A 14,925-nucleotide genomic window follows, 5' to 3' on the forward strand; every position below is an offset into this window, starting at 1 on the left:
AATAACATTATAAAGGCACAATTAGCAAAATACAAATGGTAGAACACTATACTACAAATATTTATTTCCTTAACAAATATTTATTCAACAAGAAAAAGAGAATGTAAACCTGTAAATGAACAGAGAAAAGGTTATAGATCTTTTTCAATACTGATTTAAACAAAAAAAGTATTAAAATTTATAAAATAACTGGAAAAATTTGAACTCATATAAGGTATTTGGTGATATTTTAGAATTTTTTTTAACTTTGTTAATGTGACGATATTGTGGGTATAGTTTTAAAACAAAATACAAGCCAGGCACAGTGTGGCTCACGCCTATAATCGCAGTGCTTCGGGAGGCTGAGGCAGGAGAGTCGCTTAAGGCCAGGAGTTTGAGAGCAGCTGAGACAAAATGGCAAGACCCCATCTCCACAAAAACATTAGCTGGACATGGTGGCATGCACCTGTAGTCCTAGCCACTCCAGAGGCTAAGATGGGAGATCACTTGAGTCCAGGAGTTCAAGATTACAACAAACCACGATTGTGCCACTGTGCCGTCCAGCCTGGGTGACACAGCAAGACCCTGTCTTTAAAATAAATAAGTGAATAAATAAATAAATAAATAATAAAAATACAAGCGTTATGGCTTTAACAAATTTTTTAATTTTAAAAAATAAAATATAGTCATCACTAAATATCTGTGGGAGATTGGTTCCAGGAACACTCCTTGGATACCAAATTTTATGAATGTTTAAGTCTCTAATATAAAAATGAGACTTATGTAAAAAGTTACAGTATTTTCATATAACCTACACACATCCTCCCATATACCTTAAATCATCTCTAGAATGCTTACACCTAATGTAATGTAAATGCTATATAAATAGTTGTTATGCTGTATTATTTAGGAATAATGACAAGAAAAAGAATCTGTCCTGTTCAGTACTGACAAAACCACTCATTTTTTTTCTAAATATTTCCAGCGTATGATTGGTTGAACCCACAGATGCAAAATCCATGGGTAAGAACCCATGAATACAGAGGGCCAGGGCCTACTGTTTATTGTACATTATCTTAGCCAGTTCTGGCTCTCATAACAAATTACCATAGACTGGGTGGCTTAAACAACAAACATTTATCTCTTACATTACTGGAGACTAAAAGTCCAAGATCACAGTGTTAGCCTGGTTGGGTTCTGCAAAGGGTCATCTTCTGGGTTGGAGATAGCTAGCCTTTCCTTGTATCCTCACATGACAGAAAAAGGACAAGCTCACCCTCTGCCTCATCTTAAAAGCACTAAGCCCATTCATGAGTGCTCCACCCTCATGACCTAATTACCTCCAACAGGCCCCACTTCCAAATTCCATCACATTGGGGGTTAGACTTCAACATACGAATTTTTCGTAGATACAAATATTCGGTCAAGGCCGGGCACAGTGGTTCACACATGTAATCCTAGCACTTTGGGAGACTGAGGCGGGTGGATCATCTCAGGTCAGGAGTTCGAGACCATCCTGGCCAACATGGTGAAACCCCATGTCTACTAAAAATATAAAAATTAGCTGGGTATGGTGGCAGGTGCCTGTAATCCCAGCTACTCAGGAGGCTGAGGCAGGAGAATCACTTGAACCCAGGAGGCGGAGGTTCCAGTGAGCTGAAATTACACCACTGCACTCCAGCCTGGGCAACAGAACAAGATGCCATCTCAAAAAAACAAAAAAAAAAAAAGTCAGATATTTCATTTAAAATTATCAGGTGGGGGGAAAAAACTGTGTAAGAGTATAGATGAAACAGTACTGTCCAAGAGTTTATAACTGTGGAGTCTGAGTCATGGATACACGGGACTTTATTATACAATTATTGTTTTTATATGTTTGACATTTTCCAATAATAAGTCAATTTAAAAGTCTCAATCATCTGAGCTAAAGACATTTTTGGATGTAACTCTTTGATAATTCTTCCTATTTCTTGCATGATTTTTGTACTAGCCAAGTTTTCCATTTCTTCTACAGTTATCTTTTGGTCGTTTATATGTAATCCTGTGAAGGAAAGAAATGCATTCAAATGAATTTTTCTTAGAGAGAGAATGAAATCAATAGGCCTGCTCTGTATAGAATGTAAGACTGTAAGCAAGCCTGACTGCAGAAAGAACAATCATGCCTGACAAAACAAAACAAAACAGAACAAACAAACAAACAAACAAGCAAACAGGAATTTCTTTGTTACACCTGGAAGAAAATAAAGAGGGAGAAAGAGAGTAGAAATGAGAAAGAAAAAGATGGTAGACAGCTATGTAGTGCGAGATTAGACCCTTTCCATTACTCTTGTAAAGAAGAGAAATAGTCTATAAGAAATAAAAGGCTCCACAATAATAACTGACATCTAATGAGCACTTACTATGTGCCAGTTGCTCTTCTAAACATAGTATGCATATTAGCCTATTTAATCTCCATTACAACTCTGTGAGGTAAAAATTATTATTACCACTGTTTTCTAGATGAGGAAATTAAGGCACAGAGATGTTAAATATTTTTTACCTATGACACAATTACTATACAACTACAAATCCTAGATTCAAACCCAGGATTTAAAGACAACATGGCTCTAGGGCCTTTTTATTTTAGCCATTATATTCTAGTGCAGGAATCAGGAACTACTGCCCATAGGTCAAATACAGCCAGTGACCTGTTTTATATATCATGAGAGCTAAAAGATGTTTTTCTATTTTTAATGGTTGTAAAAATAAGAAGAGCAAAAGGAAGAGGAGCAGGAGAAGGGAGGAGGAAGAGAAGTAGTAATGCTAACAAAGAGTAAAATATTTGCTATCTGGTCCATTACAGAAAAAGTTTTCCAGCCCCTGCTCTAGTGCCTTACTGTGATATGAGTGGTGATATCATTTGGATGTTGTTCCCTCTAAATCTCATGTGGAACTGTAATCTCCACTGTCCTAGGGCCAGGTAGGAGGTGATTGGAACAAGAGGATGGTTTACTCGTGAATGGCTTAGAGCCATCTGCTCGATGCTGTCCTCGTGATACTGAGTGAGTTCTTGTGAGGTCTGGCTGTTTAAAAGTGTGTGGCATCTCCCTCTTCTCTCTCTTGCTCCCATTCTTGCCATGTGACATGCCTGCCCCTGCTTAGCCTCCTGCCGTGAGTAAAAGCTCCCTGAGGCCTCCTTCAGAAGCCAAGAAGATGCCAGCGCTATGCTTACTGTACAGCTTTTGGAACCATGAGCCAATTAAACCTCTTTTCTTTATAAATTACCCAATCTCAGATTTTCCTTTATAGCAATGCAAGAATGGCCTAATACAAGTGGTTTCCAGGTAGAACCGGGAAAGGGGACAGATTGACCCATGTTGGATATTGCTGGGACAATAATGACAGCCTACATGGATGCAGGAATGTGGTTGCTCAGAAAAATATGAAGAGGACACAAAATCCCTAAGCATGAGGAGAATTTTGGATTGTAACAAAGAACAGAAGCCAACACTTGAAACAAAATCAACTGAACCTCTGAGGAGTAGAATCTACCATGGATATAAGTTTTATATATATTTGTGGAAATTGTCTGTCTCCTTGTAAGTCTCAAAATTATTTGCATGGAGTATTTCACAGTATTATATTAAGTTTTTAAAGTCATTTTTGTAGTTATATACCTCAATAAATGTTTGCATATTTTAACCCATTTTTATTTAACTTGTCAGAGATTTGTGTATTTCAATGTTTTTTCCAAAGATATTGTTCTCAGAATTAGTGTCAATTCTATATATTTTCTACTTCATTGATATTTTGTGATACTAATTTATATTTACCTTAGATTTTTTTCTAACTTCATTAGTTTCTGTTTTTTTAAATAGCTACAGAACTTAAGGCTATACATTTGCCGCTATGTACAGCTTTGGTTGCCTACAAAATATTTCAGGTGGAGAATTGTAATGCTTTTTTGTATTATTAATGAAGTTACATACTCTATTCACATTATAGGTCTTGAAAAACATGAAGAATGCAGATACTGTACAACAAAGAAGACTCTAGTCAATGATTTTTAAAACATAATATATAACAAATAAAACTATATGACTATAAATGTGCTTCAATCAGGAATGGAAGGCATATATAAAACTAGCAAAATTGGCCATGAGTTGATAATTGTTGAAAATGGATAATATTTAAACTATTATAGACATCATTATTATATTCTCCTTATCGTTCATTATTATAGTCTTATTATAGTTCATTATAATATTCTCTTTACTTTTGTAAATGGTTGAGATTATTAATAATAATAAAATTTTTAATTCACTAAATAGAAAAGTTCTAAATTTCCAGGTTGGTAAAATTTGGTGCAGATACATGATAAGCTGATTTTTTTCTCAACGTAATAACAAAACTACAAGGCCAAATTTGTGCCTTGTGATTTCAACCAAACACCATAGCCAACACCAAAACACAGATACCTGTCAGAGTTTGGAATTTTACTCTACTTATAATCTAATAAGAGCCTGTACTATTTTATGGATATTGACAGAAGACACAAGCCTCCTGGCTCATAGGAGTCCCGTCACTACTCATGACACAGCAAGTAGCATAAGCATCATGTTGTATCAGGTGTCCTTGTTCAAAGTCCCACCAGGATGATGCAGAGGGACCTAGAAGGATGCAATACGTACAGTGGATTTGTGTTGCAGCCAGGGAACACTGAGCTTGGAGATTCACTGTTTTCACAGTTAGGGGTAAGAAAGCCTGCTCTTTAAACCCACACATACCCATGATCCACAATTATGTCATGATCCAGACTCAACAATTACAAAATTTTGGACAATATTGTTTCATCTATATACTCATTCACTTCTTGCCCCCTCTCAAATGCAATAATTTTCAAGCAAATACCTGACTTTATAAAATTTAAACCCTCATGGTTGCTCACTAAAACACAGCCCTGAGAAATGGTCTGGGCAAAGAGCAGTCAGGGCCTCGCATTCTTGACACACCCAGCAAAAATGCGCAGAGATACTCAGGGCCCAAGAAATATTGCCTTTCCCTTCAATCTCCCCTCTTTCCCTGTATGTACTGGCTTCTCATAAACTTTCACATAAGTATGTCACTCTTTTGGTCACTCGGATTAATTTGACCATCAAGGCTAGAACTAAACTTGTTCAATTTGTCTTATATAGCATTTAATTAAGGTTACTATCAAAGGGACTCCAAACAATAGGATAAAATTAACCTGCAATATTAGCCTCAATCAGTCCCTCCAGGGCTCTGCCCTCAGACAGCTGTCCCAGGGGAGAACAGGAGACTTTATTTCGGACAGTCAGGATGTAATCTAGCCTATGGCCAGTCTGTTATCCATTGCAACCAATGCAAGGGAATTTACACTGACCTCCTGATCTTTGATGTCATTGCCAATAATTACAAGGGGCATTAAATGAACAAAAATCCAACACCATCCCCAGTAGAGAGACATTCTATGGCCCATTCTCAGCCACATAAAATGTATAACCCAAACAGGCACAGGTAACTCCTATTAGGATCTGTCTTAAAATGTTATTTAGATAAGCATTACATTGGTTTGGTTTAGTTAAGTCACTTGGGCAGTATCACTGAGTGGTTGTAGCCTCCTTTACTATATACAAGGCATAACCTAAGACCTCTCAGCATCAAAGAAGCATGTGAATTTGTAACAGAATGAAACAATGTTGTACTGGTGTTTATATGTGTGTAAAAGAGGCCCATGTTGAGAGCTGCTATTCATGGCATCAGGCATGGCAAAATAATTCACGAGAAACCATGTCTACAGATTGTCAGCTGCACCTGCTGTTTAACTCAGACCCCAGTGTTGGATCTAGGAGACAAAGATATTAATAAGTGCCCCCACCCCTGTACCTCCAGAGTCAAACGTGTTCCTGCCCCAGGTGCCACGGTTGTTGCTCTTCTTCTGTGCCATGAAATCCGTAGGTCCCATTCAAGTAATTGTAACTTCACCTTTTTTCAATCATCTACTTACAAACCTTTTCTCTGGAAATTTTAGGAGCAAAAATAATGAGCAGAATAATGAGCCTTCAAAGATGGCAAAGATGCTATACTTAACATGGCAAAAGGGATGACATATGTGATTAAATTAAGGATCTTGAGAAGGAAAGATATCCTGGATTATTGGAATAAACCCAATGTAATAATAAAGGTCCTTGTAAGAGAGAGGCAAGAGGATCAGAGTCAGAAAAGGTGATGTGACAGCAGAGCAGAGGCGGAGATGTGAAGATGCCATGTTCATTGCTTTGCAGATGGAGGAAGGGGCCACAGCCAAGGAATGCATGTGGTGTCTAGAAGCTAGAAAAGACAGAGAAATTCTCCCCTGGAGACTCTAGAAGGAATGCAGCCTTACCAATACCTTGATGTTAGCCAATGGAACCCATTTCAGATTTCTGACCTCCAGAAGTGTAAAATAATAAGTTTGTGTTCTTTTAAGCCACTACATTTTTCGTAGGGGAATTCAGCAAGCAGTGTACTCAACCAGGTAACCATTGTCTTCATATTGGACCATGTCAATCCAAAAAGAGGATCCAGATGGGCTGAATCAGAATTAATCTTAATTCGTTAGTATCCCCTTTGGCTACACTGCTAAAGACAGGAGGATGTACAAACCACTGGTCTAGGGTTGCTCTAGGGTAAAGAAAGATCCACTGTGTCCAAGAATGGTTAGTACAGAATTCCAAATTTTCAAAATAGGCCTATATAAACTCTTGTCCTTTCATTTTGATTAGTATCCAGAAAATAACCCCTTGGCCACTTCTTGTCTCCATTATGGTTCTGGAGACAACCACGTTTAGTGACCATATTGTCTTACTACTCTTTACAGCAGGAGGTGAGAAAAGTAGAGTTGAAATCTTTTTAAGTCAAATTTTGAGAAATCCATTTCAGATTCAATATCATCTGATATTGTTGAATATTGACTCAACAATATCAGATGCCTGCAGATGGAGCATGGAATTGAATTCTTGATTATTGGCTTATCATTGGGTGACCTTTGTCACAAAAGTGGTACCATTGACAGGCTGCAAATGGTCCAGAAAACCAAACATATAACACAGACTAGTCTCAAGAGCCATAGGAGTATAGCCAGAGTTGGCTGATTGGACTGGGGAAAAGTATCAAGAACAGTGAGACACCACCAATAGATACAAAAGGAGGTCAAAGGTCTGATATTGTCAATGTGCCAGGAATGGACAGAGTTCATACCTGTGCAATGTAGCCTTCTTCACCACAAGACCAGCCAGCCAATCCTTGACAGGTGTTTCAAGTCTGGCACACACTGGTAGCTTCCACATTAGAAGTATATAACCCTTTATCTTGTGCCAGGTCAGTGATGATATATATGTGGCCATGTCTAATACAGTGATAGATCAAGGTGGCAGCAGAAATGAGCTGGACATTTCAGGCTGCACCAACAGCTTGATTTCTGTAGGTCTCACTGGAGAATGAGTTCTTAATACAAACGTCATCTGACACGAATGGCCTAAGTATTTGATCGTCAGCGATGGCTTATTTCCACAGTTCATTTCCTGAGAGAGAAGTATCTTTAATCTTTCAGTGTATAGGCTTGTAAGTGACAGGCCATATAGCAGACCAAATGGCTTGATCATTGGCAATATCCCAAGAGTTAGTAAAAATATAAGTTTTTGTGGGAAGTATTGGGCAGAATCACAAGAATGGTCTTAAATTCTTCCCACTGAGTGGACAAGCACATCAGTTTTCAGGGTGCCATATATAGAGCAGCAGTTGACTGCTATAGCAGCCTAGTGGACACCAACAGGTGTCAACTTAGCCAAACCATCAGTAAAGCAGGCCCAGGCATTGAGAGGAACACTGTGAATCAAGGGCTTCATTGATCTGGTGGCCTTACTTCAAGCAGCGTAATGAAAATAGTTTCCCTAAAATGATAGCTGCCGCTCTTTCATGTAAATTGAGATGCTACTGGGGACAGACAAACTCTATCCTTGAATATTAATTTCCATTTGACAACTGAGATATATGGGGCCTTTTCCTTATAGGTTGTCAAATGCGAGATAACCCATTCCAAAATGGAGACATCAGGCTGCAGAGTCACAAAGCTTCTATGGGTCAGCAGTTCAGCTTCTTGACCCAAAGTCTATATGGGTCAATAGCTCAGCAACGAGGACAATAGCAGCCCCTGCTTTTAAAAGAGGTGTACTTGGTCCTTGCATCAGCTGTTACTAGGAAATAGCCTCCTGAATACTGCAGCCACTAAGTCTTTAATGCTGTAATTTCCATTTCTTATCAGGTTTTATATTCTCTTTGCTATACTACTGGGAAAGAGACAGAGATTACCCCTCCACATGCCATGGTCCTTGAATGGAAAGATTCCTCTGGGCTTCATGAGCATTCACAACACAAGCACGTACAACATGAACACCAATTATACATTCGTCAGTGAAAGACACAGCAAACAGTACATTGGATTGGCCCTAAAGGTCCTAAACGTTGCCCAAACCCCATCAGTTGAATTTGGAGCACATTTTTCCCCCACGGCAGAGGTTCATTCTTGCCATTGAGGAGTGGTTAATTCTTTGTCGGGGGCTTTCCCAAGCACTGTAAGAAACTTAGCAGTATCCCTGCCTTACCCACTAGATGCCAGTAGAACATACCCCCACATCGTCCCCTGGCTCAGTTGTAGGATCAAAAATGTCTCCAGGCTGGGTACAATGGCTCATACCTGTAATCTCAACACTTCGGGAGGCCGAGGCAGGCCGATCGCCTGAGATCAGGAGTTTGAGAACAGCCTGGCCAACATGGAGAAACCCCATCTCTACTAAAATAAATAAATAAATAAATAAATAAATAAATAAATAAATAATACAAAAATTACCTGGGCATGGTGGCGTGTGCCTGTAATCCCAGCTACTCGGGAGGCTGAGGCAGGAGAATCGCTTGAACCCAGGAGGCGGAGGTTGCAGTGTGCCGAGATCATGCCATTGCACTCCGGCCTGGGCAACAACAGCAAAACTCTGTCTCAAAAAAAAAAAAAAGTCTCCAGACATTATCACATGTCCGCTGGGTGGGAGGAGAGGACAAAATGACCCTGGTTGAAAAACACTGCCCTATGAAAATATGGACCAAGAAGTCTAACAGGCATAACAGGGCTGTAGCAATAGCTGCTGGAAGGGGGATGCAGATGCAGGGAGAAGATGGATTTTCTTATCCTTTGTTTCTCCCAACCAGGCTCAGTGTAAATTCCCTTGCACCCTACAATCCTCAGTGCCTTTAGATATCCTTGTGCACAGCACCCTCTCCATTCATGAGACTGGGAAGGATTGTGACTTGGGCACCTATATTCGACAGAGGTAAAAATATTTGAGTTCCTCCCCTCTTTCCAGTTCCCCCACATACTCAGCATTTTCCTTAAAGCAGTTGAGGCTGGGGTACAGAGGAAGGGAAGGGTCAGGAAGTGCAGAGGGAAAGAGCAGTTTCAGGCCAGTAAGCCAGTTTACATCAGCTTTCCATTTTAAGCAGGTACCAGCAGCTTGGGCTCATTCAAGTGAACCTCTGGCTTTGGTCCACCTAAAGCTTTATCTACTTATAGACGACATCATTATTTAAGCTTTGCGGGGACTCCTTGACCAATCAGATGCAGCCACTTTTGGCTTCCCCACTTTTGCTGCCTAATTGTCACATAAAGTGCCTTCTTCCTGTTCCTGAGGAGAGTGAGCACAATCAAAGTACCATTTAGGTAAACTGTTTCAACCTTGCCTCTTGCTTAGTCTCTAAACATTCATTAACAGGCAGGAGAGTGAGATAAATGTACTTTCCCCCTTGCTCCCCACTTTGGTGAGGGCATTTGCTACTGCGTCCTACTAACACAGCTCATGGGGTCTTCCAGAAAGGCACACCTCAGCCAGCACCCTATCTTGTCACCCAAACTGTCAGGGTCTGGGATTTTACCCTATATACAAGCTAGTAACTTAACCTGTTATTGTTTCTTGGATGTTGGCAGAAGACATGAGGCTCTTGTGTCAGAGATAAAGTACTTGATTACATGCATAACAAGTAGCATGAAAATAAGGTTGCATTAGTTCCCCTCGCCACCAAATCCCACAGACGAGATAGGTAGGGGCCCAGGTGGAATGCTTAGCATATAGTGAATCTGCTTTGTAGATGAGGAAAAGTGAGATTGGAGAAGCCACTGCTTTTATAGTACAAAAAGACATGTCAGCAAGAAATACCCAGAATGAATGACAGAGACTAAAGAATGGAAAACATAAGAGACATAAAGGTTATAGTAAGACAGTCTAGCATACGTGGAATTATAATCCCAAAAGGAAAAGAGGCAGAGAATAGGACAGAAGCAACATTTAAAAGACAATAATTAATTTTTCCCAGTAATGCTGAAATACATTAAGCCACACATTCAGAAAGCACTCTGAATCTCAGAAAAAAAAAAAAAAAGAAACATATAGAAAATTCAAACTGGTGAAAACAAAAGACAATAGAAGATTATAAAAGTAGCCAGAGAAAAAGAAACATTACTTTCAGAACAGGAAGATTTAGACTGACAACCAACTTCTCAAAAAAAGCTAGCAAAGCCAGAAGACATGGCTTGATTTTTTTGTTTTTTGTTTTTTTCAGATAGAGTCTCACTCTGTCACTCAGGTGGAGTGCAAGTGGCAAGCAAGAACAGGGATCACTGCAGCCTTGATCTCCTAGGTTCAAGCAATTCTCTCACCTCAGCCTCCTGAGTGGCAGGGACTATGCACATCCCACCACACCTGGCTAATTTTTAAAAAAATTGTTTTAGAGATAGAGTCTCACCGTGTTGCCCAGGCTTGCCTGGAACTCCTGGGCTCAAGTGATCTTCCCACCTCAGCCTCCCAAAGTGCTGGGATTATACACATGAGCCACCATGCCCGGCCTGGGTTGATACTTTTAAATGTTGGAAAAAAAGTAACTGCCAATCTAATATTTAATATCCAGAAAAAATGTTATTCAACAAAGACAGTAGGCTGGGCATGGTAGCTCATGCTATAATCCCAGCACTTTGGGAGGCTGAGGTGGGAGGATCGCTTGAGCTCAGGAATTCCAGACCAGCCTGGACAATATAGTGAGACCCTGTTTCTAGAAAAAAAATGTAAAATTAGTCAGGCATTGTAGTGCACACCTGCAGTCCCAGCTATTCAGGAGGCTGAGGTAGAAGAATTGCCTGAGCCTGGGAAGTCAAGGTTGCAATGAACTATGTTCGTGCCACTGCCTTACAGCCTGGGTGACAGAGTGAGAGCCCCGGCACTTTGGGAGGCCAAGGCAGGTAGATCACCTGAGGTCAGGAGTTCAAGACAGCCTGGCCAACATGGCGAAACCCCGTCTCCACTAAAAATACAAAAATTAGCTGGGCATGGTGGTGGGTGCCTATGGTCCCAGCTACTCAGGAGGCTGAGGCACGAGAGTCACTTGAACCCAGAGGCAGAGGTTGCAGTTAGCCAAGATTGCACTCTGTCACCTGGGCAACACAGCAAGACTCTGTCTGAAAAAATAAAAATAAATAAATAAATAAATAAATAAATAAATATTTTTAAAAAGACAGTAAAAGAAAGACATTTTACAACAAATGAAGTCTGAGAAAATTTATCACCAGTAGACAATGTTTTCTTCTTAATACTTATTCTCTCTTTTTTTGAGACAGAGTCTCACTCTCTGTCACCCAATTATTGATTCTCCTAATGCTAACCATCCTCTCAGCTTTTTACGGCTAACAATGTGTTTACCACATACCCATCAACAGAGGGCAGTAGCTCACCATCATTGGATTTAGTTAGCGCGCATGGTACTTTCAAGGATGAACTTGGAACAGACAAAATGTATCTTTCTGTGTTGTCTGTTGTTGTTTCCTCCCACCAAGTATGGGAGAAGCGAGGAGAGGAAGTAGGAAGAAGTAGTCAACAAAATTGGTAAAAGTGTGCTTAACTCTAAACAAATATTGACTCTATAAAACAGGAATAATAATGCCTTCAAGAGTTACAATCTATGACTATAAAATACAAGATAACAATGGCATAGAAATCAAAAGGAGGGTACATGTAGTTAGAAGGTTGTAAGAACCTGGAATTATCTGGGAAAAAAAGATTAAAAAATAACAATTAACATTAGATTTTGATATGTGAAAGACGAATACTGTACTATCGTGGGCAAACATTAAAATAATATCAATAAAGCTGTGGGAAAATAATAAAACAGTAAGTTCTCAGGTCCCTCAGAGTAAGAATTAATCATAGTCATTTTTGGACTCATCACACCAAGTTCTTAGTGGAGCCAGTTTGTGGACTGATTAAGTTTCTGCTCTCTACTCAACTTCTAGAACATTCAGTAAATGTGAAATTAAGGAACAAAAGGTAGCTTTCTTAATCCATTTATGTCTTCTTAATACTTATTCTTTGTCTCTCTTAGAGACAAGTTCTCACTCTGTCGCCCAATTGTTTTTCCTCTTAATGCTAACCATCCTCTCAGCTTTTTCTGTTTGACAGTGTGTTCACCACACACTCATCAACAGAGGGCAGTAGCTCACCATCATCTGGTTAAGTTAATCTGCATGGTACTTACAAGGATGAACTTGGAACAGACCAGATGTTTGTTGTTTCCTCCCGCCAAGTATGGGGGAAGGGAGGAGAGAAAGAGGATTTTCCATTTTAAAAAGCATTTAAAGCCAGGCACAGTGGCTCACACCTGTAATCCCAGCACTTTGGGAGGCTGAGGGAGGAGGATTGCTTGAGCCCGGGAGTTTGAGACCAGCCTGGGCAACATGAGGAGATCCCATCTCTGTAAAAAATTTTTAAATTAGCTGAGTGTGGTGGTACACACCTTTGTCCCAGCTACTCAGGAGGCTGAGGTAGGAGGATGGCTTGAGCCCAGGAGGTCGAGGCCGCACCAAGCCGTGATCCTGCCACTGCACTCCATCCTGGGCAACAGAGCAAAATCCTGTCTCAAGAAGAAAATAAAAAAAGCACTTAAACTGACATGTGAAAGTAATCTCATCATAAACTGGAATTATAAATGAGTCACATTAATGACAAATTTTTATTTTTACTCTCATCTCTCAATGTTACCAAATTATTTTCTCAAAAAAAAAGTTTTATTTTGTGCATACCTAAATAATTTAATGGACCAATCCTGCAGAGTACTTCCCTCTCCATTCTGAAAAATATATAACACAAAGTACTCAAAAAGTAACCAGCAAATTAACACATGTGAAAGATGGTACTAGACACCCAGGAATTATGTACCAATCCTGGAATTCATACTCAAGCTGCCCTGGATTTCCAACACCTCCATCCCCCAGAATGAGGAGTCTCTTTACCCAGGTGTCCCTACATTACATGGCTGCAGCAGAGATCTCTGTGCTATCATCAGGGAGAACAAGCCCTGGAAATACGTGAATAAGGAATTCCAGACTATATGGTGATAGAACAAATCTTTTCCCTAGAACATTTAAGTCCCTCTTCTTTTCTGCAAAGGACAAATAATTTACAACTTCAGGGTATCTGATGATTTTGTTGCACAACACTTAAAAGCACAAGCTCTGGAGTGAGGCCAGCCTTCATTAAAACCCCGGGATCACCATTTAAGTTTCGTGACTGAAGCATGCTGTCTAACTACTCTGAATCTCAGTTTCCTCATCTGTGAAACTATGGCAATAATAATGTTACCAGCATCAACAGGTGGTTGTGAAGATTTTTATTATTAGCTATGTTGAGAGAAATGGTGCTTAACTGTAAGCAGCTGCCCGGAGGATTCTTGTTCCCTGGGAAGGCAGCTCAGGGATCAGGCCCTTAGGCAGTAATTAAGAAAGCATGAAAATTAAGCGTATAGCAGGTGTGGTGGGAAGAGGGCATCAGGAGAGAGCAGTTGGATATTTACCGGGAGCCAAGATGAGGCTAAGACCTGCCCCTCCTTGCTATGAATATAACTTTGTTTTTAAGGGGAACAAAACATTTATTTCAAATTTTCTCTAGTATGAAGACATACATTCAGTGAAAAATGTAGGGATTCTAAAGTCCCCTCAAAGCATTCAGGAGGACCATTTTATACTTCATTCATTGCCAAACACATGTCTTCACTCGGTGCCACGCTAGAGGACTCTGAACAGTACAAAGGCCAACAGAGAGCAAAGGCTAAGCAATAGAAACACACTGACAGTAAGTCAGTCAACAAACTTGTATTGAGCACCTACTATGCACTAGACTCCATGTTAGGGATGACGAACAAACTGACATGGGCCCCTGCCCTCATGGAGTGTATATTTCTAGGTAACAGGTCCTTGGTGCCAACCTGGGGACATGCTACAGCAGAATTACCTGTGGTAAAAATGTAGCGTATTCAGAATCTGAACACAGACCCCCCACCCTGACCTAATGAATCAGACATTCTAGGAGGCAGAGGATACAGGAGGCTATATTTTTAATCAGTGCCCTCTGGTGAATCTGAGAAACACGCACATTCAGAGAACTACCATTGGTGTTTCTCAAAGGATGGTCTTTTGACCACCTGCATCAAACTCAGCCTCCTAAGAGCACAACACAGGCACATGTGTTTTCAATGTACCCCAAGGTCTGAGAAGCGTTATGCTAGACTGTCTTTCTCTTACACCTCTTCCTTCCTATTAAATGATATGTATGTGAAAGTGCAGTATAAATTGCAAAGCATTATACAAAGTTAGTTGGGGATAGTTCCTAGGACCTTTCAATAAATGGAGGAAGTCCAGCATATACAAGCAACTGAAGTCAGTGTGGAATATAACGAGGCATTCCTCAGAGCTCAACAGGTCTCCGACAGAATCTTCATGGTTCTTCTTATAGCAGCAGAGCCTTCTAGCAGGTAAAGCTCCTAAATCAGTGCTGTTCCTTCAAATGAAGGTCCTTTTGCCTCTAGCCCCCGGAGCACAGC

This window comes from Rhinopithecus roxellana, chromosome 16, assembly GCF_007565055.1.
Source record: "Rhinopithecus roxellana isolate Shanxi Qingling chromosome 16, ASM756505v1, whole genome shotgun sequence".
Taxonomy (NCBI): domain Eukaryota; kingdom Metazoa; phylum Chordata; class Mammalia; order Primates; family Cercopithecidae; genus Rhinopithecus; species Rhinopithecus roxellana.